The sequence below is a fragment of the Heteronotia binoei genome, chromosome 11 (genome assembly GCF_032191835.1).
Source record: "Heteronotia binoei isolate CCM8104 ecotype False Entrance Well chromosome 11, APGP_CSIRO_Hbin_v1, whole genome shotgun sequence".
In the NCBI taxonomy this organism is placed as follows: domain Eukaryota; kingdom Metazoa; phylum Chordata; class Lepidosauria; order Squamata; family Gekkonidae; genus Heteronotia; species Heteronotia binoei.
In genome coordinates, this window is record NC_083233.1 from 10,105,868 (window position 1) to 10,123,765 (window position 17,898).

At 45.2% G+C, this 17,898-nt stretch overlaps 1 protein-coding gene across 1 annotated transcript in view; it reads left to right on the plus strand.

Moving 5' to 3' along the window:
* Positions 1 to 7,551: 7,551 nt before the first annotated feature.
* The window catches only part of ZC3H12B (zinc finger CCCH-type containing 12B), a 70,228-nt gene continuing 59,881 nt past the window's right edge, over positions 7,552 to 17,898 (plus strand). Inside the window, exon 1 of the mRNA XM_060249624.1 lies at positions 7,552 to 7,593. The gene's annotated coding sequence lies outside the window, so the exon portion shown is untranslated. The remainder of the gene's footprint in view (positions 7,594 to 17,898) is intronic.

Below are 17,898 nucleotides of genomic sequence, written 5' to 3' on the forward strand. Positions count from 1 at the left end.
AGGGTGTATGTTTGCCAGAAACACGTTCCTTTGATGTGCTGTTTAATTAGAAGAGCTGATTGCTTTGAGGGGGTGAGGGATGAGAGCTTCAGCGGGCCAGAGAATCTCTGGTTGCTAAGACACTGAAGGAGGAAGAGCAGAGGAGAGGGGATGAGGAGGGAGGGAGAAGATTCCTCAAGGCACCTAAGACATGAGCAGTGGCCTCTATGAACGGTATACCCACTCATTTTGATTACAGTTATTCTCCCACCGCCCCAGGTGACATTTGGAAGCTGGATAAATGCTCTAAAACTGGTTTCCTTCAGGTTCCTATCTCATCACCAGAAAAGAAGCTGAGTAAGGCGGCAGTCTTCAACTCCTCTCCATTGGCAGACGTCTATGCCAAGGCAATTTGATCCTTATTGACTCCTACAGGAAGAATCTTAACAGCAAAAACTGGCGAACTTGCAATCCGTCTCCTAAAAACAAATGCTTTCTAATAAAGTAATTCAGAGAGATCCAGGTGGGCAGCCGTGTTGGTCTGAAGCAACAGAGTCCAGGGGCACCTTTAAGACCAACGAAGTTTTATTCTTTCATGCACACAAATCCTCCAGTGAAATTGGTAGGGTTGCCAATCCCCAGATGGGGCAAGGGGATCCCCCGGTTTGGAGGCCCTCCCCCCGCTTCAGGGTCATCAGAAAGTGGGGGGAGGGGAGGGAAATGTCTGCTGGGCAATCGATTGTTCCCTATGGAGATTTATTCCCATAGAAAATCATGGAGAATTGATCTGTGGGTATCCGGGGCTCTGGGGGGGGCAGTTTTTTGAGGTAGAGGCACCACATTTTCAGTATAGCATCTAGTGCCTCTCCCCAAAATACTCCCCAAGTTTAAAAAAGATTGGACTAGGGGGTCCAATTCTATGAGCCCCAAAAGAAGGTGCCCCTATCCTTCATGATTTCCTATGGAAGGAAGGAATTGAAAAGGTGTGCCGTCCCTTTAAATGTGAAGGCCAGAACTCCCTTTGGAGTTCATTTATGCTTGTCACACCCTTGCTCCTGGTTCCGCCCCTAATGTCTCCTGGCTCCACCCCCAAAGTCCCCAGATATTTCTTGAATTGGACTTGGCAACCCTAGAAACTGGACAAACAACTGCTTTACACGGTACATAGCTTATGGGATCTATTGACACAAGATGTGATTGTGACCATCTGTTTAGATGGCATCCTGTATGGACAAATTTTTGAAAGCTGCGAATTCATAATTATTACCCGTGAGAGCTCAATAAAGCCTCCATGCTCAGCGGCAGAATACCTCTGCATACCTTGTGCTAGGGGCAAGCAGTGGAGAGAGCCTTCATTCTTCGTTTACAGTTTCTGTGAACCATCCTGCTGACCACAGAAATGCAATTACTAGACTGGCTGGATCTTTAGCCTGATCCAGCAGGGCTCTTCTAATATGTTACTCCCCAGGAACCTACTACATTAGTATCATAATGCCCCTGTATAAATCGATGGTGCGGTCTCATTTGGAATATTGTGTGCAATTCTGGTTGCCGCACCTCAAAAAGGATATTATAGCATTGGAAAAAGTGCAGAAAAAGGCAACTAGAATGATTACAGGCTTGGAACACTTTCCCTATGAAGAAAGGTTGAAACGCTTGGGGCTCTTTAGCTTGGAGAAATGTCAACTGCGGGGTGACATGATAAGAGTTTTACAAGATAATGCATGGGATGGAGAAAGTAGAAGAGTCTCAGAGCGGCTCACAATCTCCTTTACCTTCCTCCCCCACAACAGACACCCTGTGAGGTGGGTGGGGCTGGAGAGGGCTCTCACAGCAGCTGCCCTTTCAAGGACAACCTTTGCCAGAGCTATGGCTGACCCAAGGCCATGCTAGCAGGTGCAAGTGGAGGAGTAGGGAATCAAACCCGGTTCTCCCAGATAAGAGTCCGCACACTTAACCACTATACCAAACTGGCTCTCCAGTAGAGAAAGTAGAGAAAGAAGTCCTTTTCTCCCTTTCTCACAATACAAGAACTCGTGGGCATTCAATGAAATTGCTGAACAGACAGGTTAAAACGGATAGAAGGAAGTACTTCTTCATCCAAAGGGTGATTAACATGTGCAATTCACTGCCACAGGAGGTGGTGGCGGCTACAGGCATAGCCAGCTTCAAGAGGGGGTTAGATAAAAATATGGAGCAGAGGTCCATCAGTGGCTATTAGCCACAGTGTGTATATATATGTGTGTGTGTGTGTATATATATATTGGCCACTGTGTGATACAGTGTTGGACTGGATGGGCCGTTGGCCTGATCCAACATGGCTTTTCTTGTGTTCTTATGTACTAAGTCAATAGATTTTTTCACTCAAGCACACATGTGACTTTGATGAAAATAATAAATGTAGATACATTTAGACCTACTTTCCATAAAGATTTAAGAAGGGTCATAAATCAACTGACTCACTTCGTTATTAAAGGGCAAATCAATATGTGATGAGAGAAATGAAATTTCTCATCAAAATTTTCCTTTCATAAATTCCTTTCATAAAAATTCTTGACCAATTCCGCAGGGCCTGCAAGACTACTCTCTTTAAGATGGCCTTCGCTGAATGCTGAGCAAATGATAGATTCGCTGCTGTTGTATTCCGCTATCAATTTATTAAAAACCTGTAATTTAGCACCATAACTGTTAATTTTAATTGGAATGTCGATTTAAATGATGGTTTTATAATGTACTATTTATTGACATATGATTTTATTGTATTGTATTGAACCAGTATGTTGTGAGCCGCCCTGAGCCTCCTTCGGCGGGGAGGGTGGGATATAAATGAAATCATTATTGTTATTATTATCGCCTCAAGAATTACACACACCTCCTTGTACCTCAGTCTTCTGGACTTTCTGTACATTAGCCCCACTTAATTTCAGTATAATGCTTGGCTCACTTGTAGAAACGCCTTCAAAAGCTCAGCCGGTGCAATGGGCCAGGCAGTAAACAAATGTCGTTGGCTGCCTCCAACCTTAGGTCTCCTGAAATGAATGGATTTAGACTGGAGTAATGCTGCATAGGAGTTCATTGTGTGTTGGCGGCACATGTGTGCAATCGCCTTCCTCTGTGCAGCCACACTGGACTTCCCTGGTGGCCTCTTGTCCAGGTATTAACCAACCAAGGCCAACCCTGCTTAGCTTCCAAGATCTGATGAGACTGGGCTAGTCCCAGACTCCATCCTCAAATCTTTAATAATTTCCCAACCCTGAGTTGGCAGCCCTAGCCTGGAATAAGCCTCCTTTCCTGGCGGGATTTCCATAAATACATTTGGGTTGTCCTCTAGCCCTTCAAACGGATGCTTCTGCCACTCACGGAGGCTTAGTTAGCCCTGCCCCCGGAGACTGGCCATGCAACTCCATCATTCGCTATCTAATCTCATTGTCAGAGCTGCTTACTAGCTGAACAAAATGTAGGGGTTAAACGCATTCATTTGGCTTCCTTATCAGTTAAAAGGGCAACGCAATTTCAGATTTCTAGGCAGCATTTCTCTTCCCCCCCCCCAAATGTTAACTTTTATTACAGATAAATCAGATACCACTATATCATCTTAATCCATCCTTAAACAAAAATAATAATAAATGAAGTTCTTACATATGTATGTCCCATTTCAAAAATAAATTAGGTTGTTATACACTGGGTTGGTAGGTATAATTTCTTTCTCCAATAAATATGTAACTATTGCGTACCAAAGTGCTACAACTTTTTTCCGCCCATATAGTACTGGTGAAACATCCATGGTGGAATACGCAAGTTTAGAAAGAATAATCCCAAAGTTTTTTCCTCCGATTTGCAATCATTGGAGCTATAGGACTTTTCCAGTTATAGGCCAATAGAGTCTTTGCAATTGATAACAGAACTGAGATTATCTCTCTATGTCTGTACTCAGCTCCAGATTGAAATGGCAGCGTTTCTGAATGTTAAAAAGACCAATGGAAAATTTTGGGTTACGACTTTAAGAAAACTGCAGAGACGTTCTTGCTTGGATTACAATTAGAAAAATTTCCAAAGGAAGACAGGACTCTAATCTGGTACTTGCTATCAGCTGCTAGGACATTGTATGCGCAGCTATGGAAACAAGAAAAAATACCAGAGAAATGGGACTGGACCATGAAAGTTTTATCATGGAGTGAAATGGACAAACTAACTAGAACGCTAAGAGACTATGACTTAGAGATATTCAAAAAGGAGTAGAAGAAATTTAAAGGATATATGGAGAAAGAGTGGAACGTAAAAAGACATTGGACAATTTTTTAGTATTAATGGAAATATATATAAATATATATGTATTGAACTTTGATCAGTTAGAAGTACCTTTAGTATTGAACTTGAATCTATAACTCCGGGGAAGTCAACATTGGAGGGAGGGGGGATTGTAATGCCATATGGGTTAGCACTGAAAATTTAAAATTAAGATTTGTAACCATATGTTATCAATAACTTGTTAAAACACGAAAAAAGACCAATGGAAGTAGAAAACTGCCCTGATCTGGATGGCTCAGGCTCGCCAGATCTTGGAAGCTAAGATGGGTCAACCCTGGTTAGTACCTGTGTGGAAGACCTTCAAGGAAGTCCAGAAGCCGGCAATAGCAAACCACCTCTGCGTATCTTTCCTTGAAAACCCAATGAGGGGTTGCTATAAGTAATCTGCAACTTGATTCTACTTTACACCCAAAAGTAGAAAAGTAGTAAATTGAGGAGAAGAGTTCTCAGCTAAGTGCTAGTTTTCTACTAGCTTGGAGTTTCTTGTTTTCAAACTAAAAAAGTGAAAGTACAAATACAACAGGAAAGATTACAAGAAGAACATTAACGGGAATCAGCGTTTCATGTTGATATCTGTTCTAATAGTCCATTAGTGGAAGCCATTTCTGTCCAAATCTGGCAGAAGAATTTCTTCAACGAATTTTGTCTGCAAGGGTATCTGTTTCTTCCAAATCCAAAGTTATAAAGTTTGTATGACATGTAGTATTTTGGCCAAAAAATCTTAGTGGCAACAAAGATTTACCATCAGTTTTATAGCATCCTAATAGATCAAATCAGCCAGTGTGGGCAGAGAAATGATATCTATGTGGGGTTGCATATGGGGACAGCTTCACCAAAAGCTTTAGTTGCCAGTCTCTAGATTGTGGCAGGAAATCTCCTGGGATTACAACTGATCACCAGGCAACAGTGATCAGTTCGCCTGCAGAAAATGGCTGTTTGGGAAGGTGGACTGTATGGCATTATACCTTGCTGAAGTCCCTCCTTACCCCTTCTCAGGTCCCCCCCCCAAACAAAAAAATCTGTGTTTCCCAACCCAGAGCTGGCGACCCTGTGTCACTTGCATGTGGAGTGAAGCATCTCTTGTACCTGGCTTAGTCTGTTGGAACACTTTATTTAATCTTGCAGGAGTAACATGTTGCCCTGAGCTTTTCATGGAGTAACTAAACAAGATGATCTTAATTACAGCATATATCTTACTTCAAATATTGTCAGAAACGACAGACTCCACATCCTTTCCCCGTGATCCTTGCTTCTGCAATATTGAATAAACTGAGGAAAGAGCCCCCTTCTTTCTTAGGTTACTCAGGACTCATTAAGACATCTGTAACTGCACTCCCAGTGTCGATAAGAACACAATGGCTAAGTTCAAAGTATTGGAGCCAGGGTCATAATCCGTAGGCATGCGTGTTGATTTCATTTATACCTCACCTTTCTCCCCAATGAGGACCCAAAGCAGCTTCCATCACTCTCCTCTCCTTTGTTCTCACAACAACAACCCTGTGAGGTAGGTGAGGCTGAGAGTGTGTCTGGCCCAAGGTCACCCAGCCAGCTTCTGTGGCACAAGTGGAGATTTGAATCTGGGTCTCCTGGCAGCAGCCTGACACTCTCTTAACCACTACACCACACACATTCTTTGTTTAGGAAAAGGGAATATAACCCAGTGCTTGCAGTATGGCCTTTAACATTTATTTGTCGCTTTTCTCCCTTGTGGAACTCGTGTCCTGCAATATGAATCAAATGTTATTTAAAATGCAATAAAAACAACTATTATCATACCCATAAAAGTCCACAATTTAAAATCTCCAATTAGGACTACCAATAAATAAAAACTAAATCAGTCAGATGCAGTCCTAAATAAACCCATCGTCAACTGCCTTCTGAACATCAATGATTTATTTATCAATTATGCAGCAGCCCTTGAGGGGGTTGCTCCATAATTGTGGGGCTGCCACGGAAAAGGCCCTTTCTTGGGTATGAATGAAAAAAAAACCTGTCTTGACTTACAGCCCCAAAATGGTCCAGTGGAACCTCCTGCTCACTCTAGTCATCCTTGGAGGCCCTGCTTCGGTTGCCCCTCACCTCTGAGGCTAGATGTGGGGCAGGGGGTGACCAGGAAAGGGCCTTTTCTGTCATGGCACCAAAACTCTGGAACTCTCTCCCCTGGGCAATTGGTCTTGTCTCCCTCGATCAGTGTCAGGAGATGGATGGCAGGGCCTCAGTTAATTATTCTCAGCATTCTACAATTAAGGATACATCAATCTCCAACGGGCATATTTATTTCCTTCACTGCTTTCCCCCTCACCTCCCCAGATTAAGCCCAAACAAATGGTAACCACAGATACACCAAACTTGCTATTTGGTCGTTGAATGTGTTAATCATCTTCACTGTGCCGCATGCTAATTTATTGCTCACCCTCCACGTCAGGAGTGGCCAAAGGTAGCTCTCCAGATGTTTTTTGCCTACAACTCCCATCAGCCCCAGCCAGCATGCTGGCTGGGGCTGCTGGGAGTTGTAGGCAAAAAACATCTGGAGAGCTACCGTTGGCCACCCCTGCTCTACGTATATGTATGGACTACTAATTTCCTATTCACTGTATCCGAAGAAGTGTGCCTGCACAACAAAGCTGGTCTCTTGAATAACAACTCTGTGCAGTCCTTGCAGGCGCCGCCGGACTCAAAGTTCGTTCTAATAACTTGCAGTTAATAATAAGTCGTTGCAGTTATTATTAGCTGAGCGGCGTGTTGCAGTTCAGCCTCCTCCCGTTCCACTTTCCCTTGGCCTCCCCGAGGGCTGAGAAGCGTCCTCCCTCCTTCCGCAGGCTCCACCGAGCAGCTCCAGACCGCGCATCGCCAGCGACCGGCGGAGCGGGTCGGCTTTCCCAGCGCGCACGCGCTCTCGGACAGCCGCTCTTCGGCTCCTAACCAAGCTGGAGCCGGCTTCAGTCGCGCGCACGCGCAGGAACCCCCCCCCTTCCCCCTTCCACGCCAAGCCGGAGCGGCAAGGGCTATGTGTCACGGGCGCATGCGCGGCGCTGTAGCCTCTCCGGAGCGGCGGCGGTAGTAGGGGCTGGGCGCGGTTGCTAGGAGACGGCGCCCGAGCGGCCTTGCTGAAGAGAAGCCGCGCCAGAAGGAGCCGGGGAAAGGTGGAGGCGGCGGCAGCAGCGGGGGCCCGGCGGCTCCCCCCCTCGCCCTGGGGCCGGCGCCGCTTCTCCCCTATGCCCGGGGTGCCGCCGGGCGGGAGTGTCCGCAACGGGGCCCCCGAAGCGCCGCCGCCGGCCTTGGGCACCGCATCGGGAGCAGGAGCGGGTGAGGAGGAGGAGGAGGCAGTGGGGGCGCCGGGCCTCTCTCTCTCCCGGAGGGGGCGGGGCTCCGGCGGGAGGCCGCGGCGAGCTTCCCCCTGCAGGGGCAGTGCACCTTTCTCCGCGCAGAGGGGGACGGGAGGGAGTCGCTGCTTAGGTGGGCAAGCAGAGAGGGGCCATCGCCTGCTCCAAGCCATCCTGGGACACTGGTGGCCAAACTGTGGCTCTTCCACGCACCTTCTGTGCCTCTCGAAGCCCCCAGGGCTCGCTTGGCCGGCTTGGAGAAAGCGTTTGTCTCTTGAAATCCCTCTGCCCAGCCAGCTGGCAGTTTGGAGGATGTGCTTAAAGTTAAAAGAAGTTGTTCTCTTGCAATCTGTGCCTCCCTCCCCCCCTCCCCCACCTATCTTCCTTCCCTCCCTCCCACATCTGATGTTCGTTTCTCGTGGCTCTCAAACATCTGATGTTTATTCTGTGTGGCTCTGACATTCAGCAAGTTTGGCCACCCCTGTCCACGCAGCTGGCTGTTGGCTAGATGGGCCTTTGCTCACATCCATCTGGGTTCTTGTTACGTTAGGCGGCGGGACTCGGAGCAACTAACTGCTCGTGCTGAGTGAGGAGCTTGCCCCAGAGTTTGACAGCATCTCTGTGGAATGCTGTTCTGGGACCCTACTCTTTGAGAACAAAAAAATGGCATTCCTGAATCCGACCAAAGTGTTTTAAAGTCCTAACAGCTTGAGAGGCTCATACCTTGAGACGCTCAGGGGAGCGATGGTGGCTCAGCGGTAGAGCATCTGCTTGGGAAGCAGAAGGTCCCAGGTTCAGTCCCTGGCATCTCCAAAAAAGGGTCCAGGCAAATAGGTGTGAAAAACCTCAGCTTGAGACCCTGGAGAGCAGGGGAGGGACGGTGGCTCAGTGGCAGAGCATCTGCTTGGGAAGCAATCCCCGGCATCTCCAAAAAAGGGTCCAGGCAAATAGGTGTGAAAAACCTCAGCTTGAGACCCTGGAGAGCCGCTGCCAGTCTGAGAAGACAATACTGACTTTGATGGACCAAGGGTCTGATTCAGTAGAAGGCAGCTTCATATGTACCTTTGGGACTGCCTCTCCTGACATGATCTTTCCCGTCTTCTCCAACCTTCATCTCGGAGCTTATTGAAGGTCCCTGGTCCACGAACTGCCTGCCTTGTGTCAACATTGCCGAGGGCCTTCTCAGTAGTGGCCCCTGTTCTGTGGAACCAGCTGCCCAAAGAGGTTCAAGCCTTGTGGGACCTCCCTAGGTTCCACTGGCCATGCAAGGCTGCTGTTTTTCAGGTGGCCTTTGGGTGATTGTGATCTACCAGGCAGCTGGTATACTTCAGCTGTGTCTTCACCGTCTATGTATCCTACCCTGCTTGATAGTGGGTAGATTTTTAACTTTATTTACTGTATCTTTTTATTGGAGTATCTTACATGCTGTTAGCTGCTACAAGTCCCATTCAGGGGAGAGGGAGTGGGATAGACATTTGATAAATTAATAAAATAAATAGATTATGTTTCTGGTAATGATCATCCCGATGCTTCTGGGAAGACCAGTGAGCAGAATAAAGGCGATGATTCTCCCCTGTTTGTTCCCCACATCAGAACAACATGGCTCCATTTAGCTGTAATAGCTACGTTGATAGATGTCCTACCCATGGATTTGTTGAGAGCTTCTTAGTGATCACTGCATTTTGTGCTCATTAGTTCCATAAGTTCACTTGGGTGAAGAAGTCTCTGTTTCTGTCAATCATGATATTATTGCCAGTGAGCTTCGTTGGGGGAGCCTAATGTCTGGTATGATATGATATATCCTCTGTACGCCATTCATAATTTTATAAATCTTCCTTCAGCTTCCTCCAACCCCCTGATTGTTTTAGTATCCTGATTGTTTTAGCTCTAGGATATATTTTCGGAGAACAAGTGCACAAAACACAGTACTTTAAATGTGGCAATACTAGTGATTTTTGCAAGCACATTATGATAATTGCTGTTTTATTTTCAGTCTTTTCTTAATTTGAATTTGCTTTTTTTTACTTCGCTGTACGCTGAGTTGATGTTTATACTTCACTACAGCCGGTTTGGTGTAGTGGTTAAGTGTGTGGACTCTTATCTGGGAGAACTGGGTTTGATTCCCCACTCCTCCACCTGCACCTGCTGGAATGGCCTTGGGTCAGCCATAGGTCTGGCAGAGGTTGTCCTTGAAAGGGCAGCTGCTGTGAGAGCTCTCTCCAGCCCCACCCACCTCACAGGGTGTCTGTTGTGGGGGAGGAAGGTAAAGGAGATTGTAGGCCACTCTGAGACTCTTCGGAGTGGAGGGCGGGATATAAATCCAATATCTTCATCTACCTCACAGGGTGTCTGTTGTGGGGGAGGAAGGTAAAGGAAATTGTGAGTCGCTCTGAGACTCTTCGGAGTGGAGGGCGGGATATAAATCCAATATCTTCTCATCTTCTTTCCACCACAATTCCATGATCTTATTCCTGGGAAGAAGGGTTAGTAGAATATGTAAAACAAAGTAGGAGTCAAGGAGCACCTTTAAGACCAGCAAAGTTTTATTCAGAATGTAAACTTTCATGTGCATGCATACTTCTTCAGATGAGGAACCTTAAAGGTGCTCCTTGACTCCTGCTTTGTTCTACTGCTTCAGACCAACATGGCTGCCCACCTGGATCTAGAATATGTAAAGTTAAACTAGTTTGCCTATTGCAAAAAAAGGGTCTATGCTTTTTATCTGGGGGAGTGTGACAGAACAGAGTTCTGAAACTTTTTTTCTGCTGGGGGAGTGTGACAGAACAGAGTTCTGAAACTTCTTAATGAAAACAAAATTTTCAAAAAAAAAAGTTAATAAAGGTCATTCGTGCGTTTCTCCTTCCATTTCCCTCTTGAGAGTTCAGACACCTCTTATTTTCAGGGAAAAAGCCCTATTAGTAGACTCTAGAGATTTCCTTTTGGAGCTGAATAAATGGGTGAGCTCTTTTTCCTCTTGATCCATATTTACTGAATTCTGTGCATCTTGATGTATCACCTGTCACGTGATACCTGATGGCTTCTTTGTAGGCTATATGCAATGTGACACCACTGATTATCACAATTTCTGTTGACCGTATGCCTCTGTCCTCTTAGTTTTACAGTAGCCCATTTTGGCTGGGACACTCGGGCATTAGCATATAAAGTGTTTTGTGGTTGTGTCCCTCGTTAAAGATATTTCATGGTGTGTGCCTTTTCCCATATATGTTGATCTGGCTGTAATTAGTTTGTGTGTACTTTTATACCACATGCCCATGTAGCATGTGAAATAGACCATCATCACGAAAGGGCATCTAATTCCAAATAGGATGCACTTCAGCCTCCTAGTTATGTGTCTCTCGCCCCACTGGTTTGGGAGTTCCTGACTTTAAAAAAAGTTCCAGGAGTTTGATTGCATTGCAGTTCAGATGGAGAACATCTATTTTGTGCAGTCTCCCATTGCCCAAAATATGTTCTGCATGTCTAGAAAAATCTAAAACATTCCTCCGAGTGCCACCATCTCATCATTGTATTCAGGTTCTATAGCTCTCCTAGGCCACCTGTAGCTAGGTCTTGCGTGTGACAGGGTGGTGCTTCGAAAAACACTGCCTTGGGGACACTGGGTCTCCTCCTCCTCACGAGCAGTCTATATTTGGCTCCTAGGACATCGTGACTACATTTCCTAATGTCACCGGTGCCCATGTGTACCATAATAATTGAGTCCACCCCCACACCATCCAACAGCATACCTGTGTGGCTTGTGATGCCAGCAAACTTTGCACTAGGCAGGCATAACACTGTGGGGAAAACATGCCTGTCATTGTGTATCTGTCAAAATGAGTAAGTGAGTAAGCATTCTTATCAGCTTTGAGAAGAGTATTTTATGCATTTTAATATATATGTGTGAGAGATTTTTTTTTTAACCTAGTGGGTTGTGTCCCAGATGTCAGCTGGCCCCATGTTTGCTACCTTTAGACATAGAATCATACGATCACAGAGCTGAAAGAGGCCATGCAGGCCATCTTGTTCAACCCCCTGTTCAATGCAGGATCAGCCTAGAGCATCCCTGGCAAGTGTTTTCAAAGAAGGGAAGAGGGATGACCCGGGAAACTACAGGCCAGTCAGCCTGACTTCTATCCCAGGGAAGATACTGGAGCAGACTTTTAAGGGATCAATCTGTGAGCATGTAAAAGACAACTTGGTGAAGTCAGCATGAATTTGTCCCCAACAGATCCTGCCAGGCCAACCTCGTTTTCTTTTTCGATTGAGTGATGAGCTTACTGGATTGAAGGAATGCTGATGATGTTGTATACCTAGATTTCAGTAAAACTTTTGACGGGGTTCCCCATGATGTTCTGATGGGCAAACTAGAGGACTGTGGACTACTCAATGAGTAGTTGTCAGTGGCATTTCATCTGAATGGAGGGAGATGTCCAGTGGGGTGCCGTGCCACAGGGTTCAGTTCTGGGCCTGGGTACTTTTCAATATTTTTATAAACGAGGGTGTGGAGGGTGAAAAACTAGAAAAATTCGTTGCTGGCCCTGAGCCTTTAATCTATGTCAGGCATAGCTGAAGAGTTAGTCTAAGCGTTATTCTGCAGCTAGGACAAATGCAGACTAGGTTAGAAAAAGAGTGGTTATTTTTGTTACCCTGATTTCCACTCTGCCAAGGTCTGCATGGACATAAATTAGGTTGACAAGTTGCATGTTTTGTTAGTTATAGAATTGGCTTGGATCTTGCTAAGTGGTCCAGGTATAGTTATTCTTTCAATTTTACAGAGAAGGGAGTAGAGATTCAGCTGTTCCCGAAAGATTTCAGAGCTGAGTAGGGATTTGAACCACATCTAGTTCTACAGGCTGTCCAAAAGCTGCCCACCATGTTTGTAAAGGTAAAGGTAGTCCCTTGTGCAGGCACCAGTCATTTCTGACTCTGGGGTGACGTTGCTTTCACAACTTTTTCATGGCAGACTTTTTATGGAGTGGTTTATCATTGCCTTCCCCATCTACACTTTCCCCCCAGCAAGCTGGGTACTCATTTTACCAACCTCGGAAGGATGGAAGACTGAGTCAACCTCGAGCCAGCTACCTGAACCCAGCTTCTGCTGAGATCGAACTCAGGTCGTGAGCAGAGCTTAGGACTGCAGTACTGTAGCTTTACTGCAGTCCTAAGCTCTGTACAGGGCCACTGTATGAGAGGGTGCCACTGTGGTATGTACACATGCTGTTGGACTGAGTTGAAAAGGAGTTTATATTTTGTGAATATTATTAGCAGAATTTAGACAAACCTTTTTTGACCTTTTTAAGTATTGCAATCAGAAGGGGACAAGAAAGTTCACCTTTTAAAGGGAACTAAGGCAAAATGTCCAGTGACATGTTAAAGACTTACAGATCCCCCCACCCCCGCCACTTAATCCTTCATAAATCAGACCTCAATTCTTCAGATAAGTATCGAGTGCAGAGTCATTTTACAGATTAATTTATAACCCAGAACTTGTTGGTCTGTAGGGTGCTGCTAGAATTCTGTTGTATTTTGCTGCAGCAGAGTAACAAAGCCACAAACAAGGATACCCTTTGACAGTTTTCAAAGCGGGGTCAGTGCTTCCAAATTGACTTTTTGCACGTAACCGTGTTGATCTAGTTACATAGCATTTGTGAGAGCAACTTCATTCGTAATGTGATCATGGGCAAAAGGAGATACCTCTTTACACAGCAAGTGATTGAAATGTGGAATTTGCTGCCAAAGGATGTGGTAATTGCCAGAGACATAGTTTTAAAAAGGGATGAGACAGATTTATGGAGGATAGACTACTAGCCATGGTGACTGAAGGAACCTCCATGTCTAGAGGAAGGAAACTTCTGAATACCAGTGTCAGAAGGCAACATTAGGGGATGCCGTGTTCTTGACCCTCCAGAGAAACTGCTTGGCCGCTGTATGAAACAGGTGCTGCACTAGATGGGCCACCAGTCTGATCCAGCAGTTCTCTTCTTATGAGTAACTGAAGAAGAAAACGCCAAAGTACTAAGAAGCAACAGGCCATTTGCTGTTATAACTCAGTGATAACTCAGCAAAGAGAGGGAAACCATGGAACAACTGTGAAAATTTTCACAGTTTGGGAGGGGATAGGGAGAGTCCCCTTCTAGATAGTGTAATTTTTGTCCTGGAAATCAAGACAGGAAAATATTTGGCAGTCTTCTGAAGCCCACATACTTTGGTGTGGCTTTGTCCTCAGGCCTCCTGAACTGGGGGAGTAGGCAGTAGCATAGCATGAACAAGGCAAGCAGAACAGGAGTCTAAGCCACACTCAACACCATAGCTGGTTCACTAAGCCTTCCTGCGTTTTGTGTAAGAGTGTCCCAGCTGTTGCTTCCTGTGTTTGAGGGTGGCTGCCTTGCCCAAGGGATCAGGCTTGCTGTGTATGTGACTGCCCAGGTAGGCAAAGTGCTGGCCCAGAAATTACCATCATGCCTAACCCTTGTTCTACCAAACAGTTTATTTAGTGTGAACACTTGGGATTTTGTTGAAGGAAATGAGTGGCTTGAGAATAAAAATTGAAGTAGTGGACTCCATCATCTACCTGAAATTAGTCTGAAAATCTAGGGGGAGGACAGGAAGGTAGTATATTGGGTCCAGCCAGGTTTTTGTCTGGTGAACAAGGGAAGAGGCAGGTCCCCTTTAACCACTTAAATGGTTGTGCTGGGAATCATGAGACCTGCATGGATAAGGGCCTATGGGGCACGAGCTAGGATGGAGGGGAACTGGGCGCGATCCTGATTGGGCGAAAAAGTGGCTTAAAAATAAAATGGTTTGTGCTTGCATTTCGTTGATGAATCTCGGCTGTAGCAGAAGTTGTCTGTGCATTATAGAGACAAAGCAATCTGGTTACAGTTTAGTTTTCTTTCAAGGTGTATATATTTTGATTTTTATATGGATCATGGAGAGCCAGTTTAGTGTAGTGGTTAAGTGAGCGGACTCTTATCTGGGAGAACCGGGTTTGATTCCCCACTCCTCCACTAGCACCTGCTGGAATGGCCTTGGGTCAGCCATAGCTCTGGCAGAGGTTGTCCTTGAAAGGGCAGCTGCTGTGAGAGCCTTCTCCAGCCCCACCCACCTCACAGGGTGTCTGTTGTGGGGGAGGAAGGTAAAGGAGATTGTGAGCCGCTCTGAGACTCTTCGGAGTGGAGGGCGGGATATAAATCCAATATCGTCGTCTTCTTCTTCTTCTTCTTAAAAAAATCCTCCCAATTGTGAAAAAGTTTTTGGGAGTATTACGGCAGCATCATTACGTTGCATTTGATTAGTTCATCCTTGCATTTGATGAGTTCATCCTTTAAGCCAGCGGCTCCCAACCTTTTTGGCACCAGGGACCAGTTTCGTGGAAGTCTATTTTTCCACAGACCAGTGGTGGTATTTGGGGTTTTGCCCCCCCCCCAGGTTTCCCCCCTGTCCATGCCCCATCCCTGCCCTCCATGGGGGTCTTTAAATGAGGGGTAGGCGAAGGTCCTGGGTGGGCGGAAGGGGTGGCAGGGCTGCTCTGCTTCGGTCTGAGGCTGCCCACAAGGGGAGGGAACCTTGGAGTGAGGCCACACTGCCTCTTTCTTCTGGCCGGGCCGTGTAGTGCCTCTGCCTCACTCCGCGGCCCAGTTGCTAACAGGCCACAGACCGGTACTGGTCTGCGGCCTGAGGGTTAGGGACCCCTGCTTTTAGCAACTGGTCTGATCTGACTAAGTGTGTCCTCTCCGCACCCCGCACACCCCTAATCACACATTAATGCAGCAGTCAAATGTGATGAAATGTCAGTGCTCAAACCCTTCTCTGTTGCAAAATACCCTCAATGGGAAGCATTTTGCATTTGAGGAAAGGCAAGTGTGTGTGCCCTGTGTTTGCTAATCTGGAGAGCGCAGCAAAGCAGGGTTGTAGTTTTTTTATGGGGAGGGGAGATTGCTCCTTACTTTTCTGTCTCTTCTTTAATGCAAATTGCCCCTTGTTAGGGGAAGTAAAGGGCTACACCTCTGGAGCTTCCTTACACAACTGTAGTGTAGTGTGTAGCTTGCCCATCAGCTGTTCAAAGCCCTAAACAAATGTTAACTGAGGTCAGTTTTATTTATAGGTGGTTATGTCATTACAGTGAAAGAATCCTAAATGTTGGATAGTCAATGCTGATCTAAGAAGAGTTTCTTAGTTTTCTCAGAAATGGAAGTACCAAGAAATACAAGCATTTTCCATCAGAATATAATGCATCATTTATCTTGCAAAGTGGGCCTTGACTCACAAATCTTACGCCACAACAAATTCAGTCATGCGCAAGACTATCTATGGTTAATAGGTCTTTTGAAAGTACTGTGTGAGTAAAAAATGGAAATATATTTTGATTTTCTTGTTACTCTCTCCTCTCCAACTATTTCTCCCCCAAAGTTAACTCACAGCCTAACTGTACCTGTGTCTAGCCTCCCCCTCGGCATGTGGGTCTGACATTGTCGTGGTTGACATTTAGGCACCAGGCAAAGTTTGTCATGTTCTGATGTCGTGTGTGTGTGTGTGTGTGTGTGTAATATCCTTTTAGCTGTTGTTCTTATATCCCTATAGAATTTTTAGTCTGCTTGCTTGCTCGTTTTTATTTATGGGATGGTTTTGAGAATTGTCTTTGTGGTTTTATTTGTTTTATGAGTTTTCAGCTGTCATGAGGAATTTCCATGAGAGGCTGGATGGATTCTTGAAATAATCAGTCCTCTGCCATAAATGTGCTTCCTGTTTATATAAAAAAATGCATGGGTTAACTGGAAGCTCCCGCTAGTTTTTTCAAATGTTTTGTTCCTTTTTCTGAATTTGTCTTACAAACTTTCTTGTAAAGATTCTGCATGTGCATACTGAGAACTAAATTCCATGGAATTCAGTAGATCTTACTCCTTAGTAAATGTGACTGTAACCTTAGTAAATAATTGCTGAGATTTTATGGACATCTGACACATATGAGGCTGCCCTATACTGGCTCAGACTGTCAGTCCATCAAGGTCAGAACTGTCTACTCTGACAGGTAGTGGCTTTCCCAGGGTCTCAGGCAGAGGTCTTCCTCACTACCTTTTAACTGAAGATACCAGTGATTGAACCTGAGACGTTCTGCAACGCTGAGCCATGGCCTTATGTGCGTTTACCTGAGAAAAGATTCTACTGAAATTAATGGGACTTTCGAGCTAATGTGTGCAGGATGTGGGTGTCAAAATTGCAAAACAGCTCAAAATCCTAAAATCAGATCCTCAAGCCTAACCTCATTTTACTTGGAGTCATGCGTCTTTATAGAAATTAAAGGTTATTCTAGAGCAAGGATACTGAGCGCCTGTGAAAGTTTTACAATACAGTCCTAAAAAGAGTTATTCCAGTCTAAACTCATCAATTTCAAAGGGTTTATAGTAATTCTGTTTAGGATTGCATTGCCAGTGGCTTAAAACATTTAGCTTTTTTGGTGAATGCATCATGAGCGTGAGTCTTTACTTTTAGATGTATAATCTTGAAACTAAATTATAACTTCCCAGCAGTACATCCTGTTTTGCATCCCTCCCTTTTGATGCACGTTATTGTTTCCCACATGTTAGTGTTATTAATGCATAGTCTAAAAGCACGTTTTAATATACCCAAATTATGTTGGCTTTATTTCTTCCATTAGGGAAGGTTCCTAATTTGGAAGAGCCCTTGTAATATTTTTGTGTTGCAAAATAAAGCAGCCTATATGCAATGAGCAGTTATGTGGTGAGTTTAATGTGGGATAATTTATGCCTATTTTGTAATGCTGCAATTCACAACCATTAAAATCAATGGGAGACTTACAATTGGTCTCACTGGGAGGTGGATTGCAGCCAAAATGAATAAACTGAGGCACCAGCAGGTTAACAGTACAATCCTAAACAGAGTTATATCCTAAATTCTTTGAATTCAGTGGGTTTAGAAGGATTGAACTCTGTGTAGGATGATTCTGTAACATACTGGTTTATAGTGTGGAGTGATACAGGGCTGGTGCTGGAGAAAGACTAGCAATCTCATAATTATGATTAAGTGTCTGGGAATGGGTTTGCTCCCTCTCTCTTTTGTGGTCTCATGTCACCAGTCTACCATCTCTTGCATCAGGGCTGTTTTTGGTTGAGGAAAAAAAAAACCCTGCAGGAACTCATTTGCATATTAGGCCACACACCCCATCATCACCCTTGTTTCACGCAGGGCTTTTTGTGTGGGGAAAGACCAGTATGAACTCATTTGCATATCTAGCCACACCCCCTGACACCAAGCCTGCCAGAACCGTGTT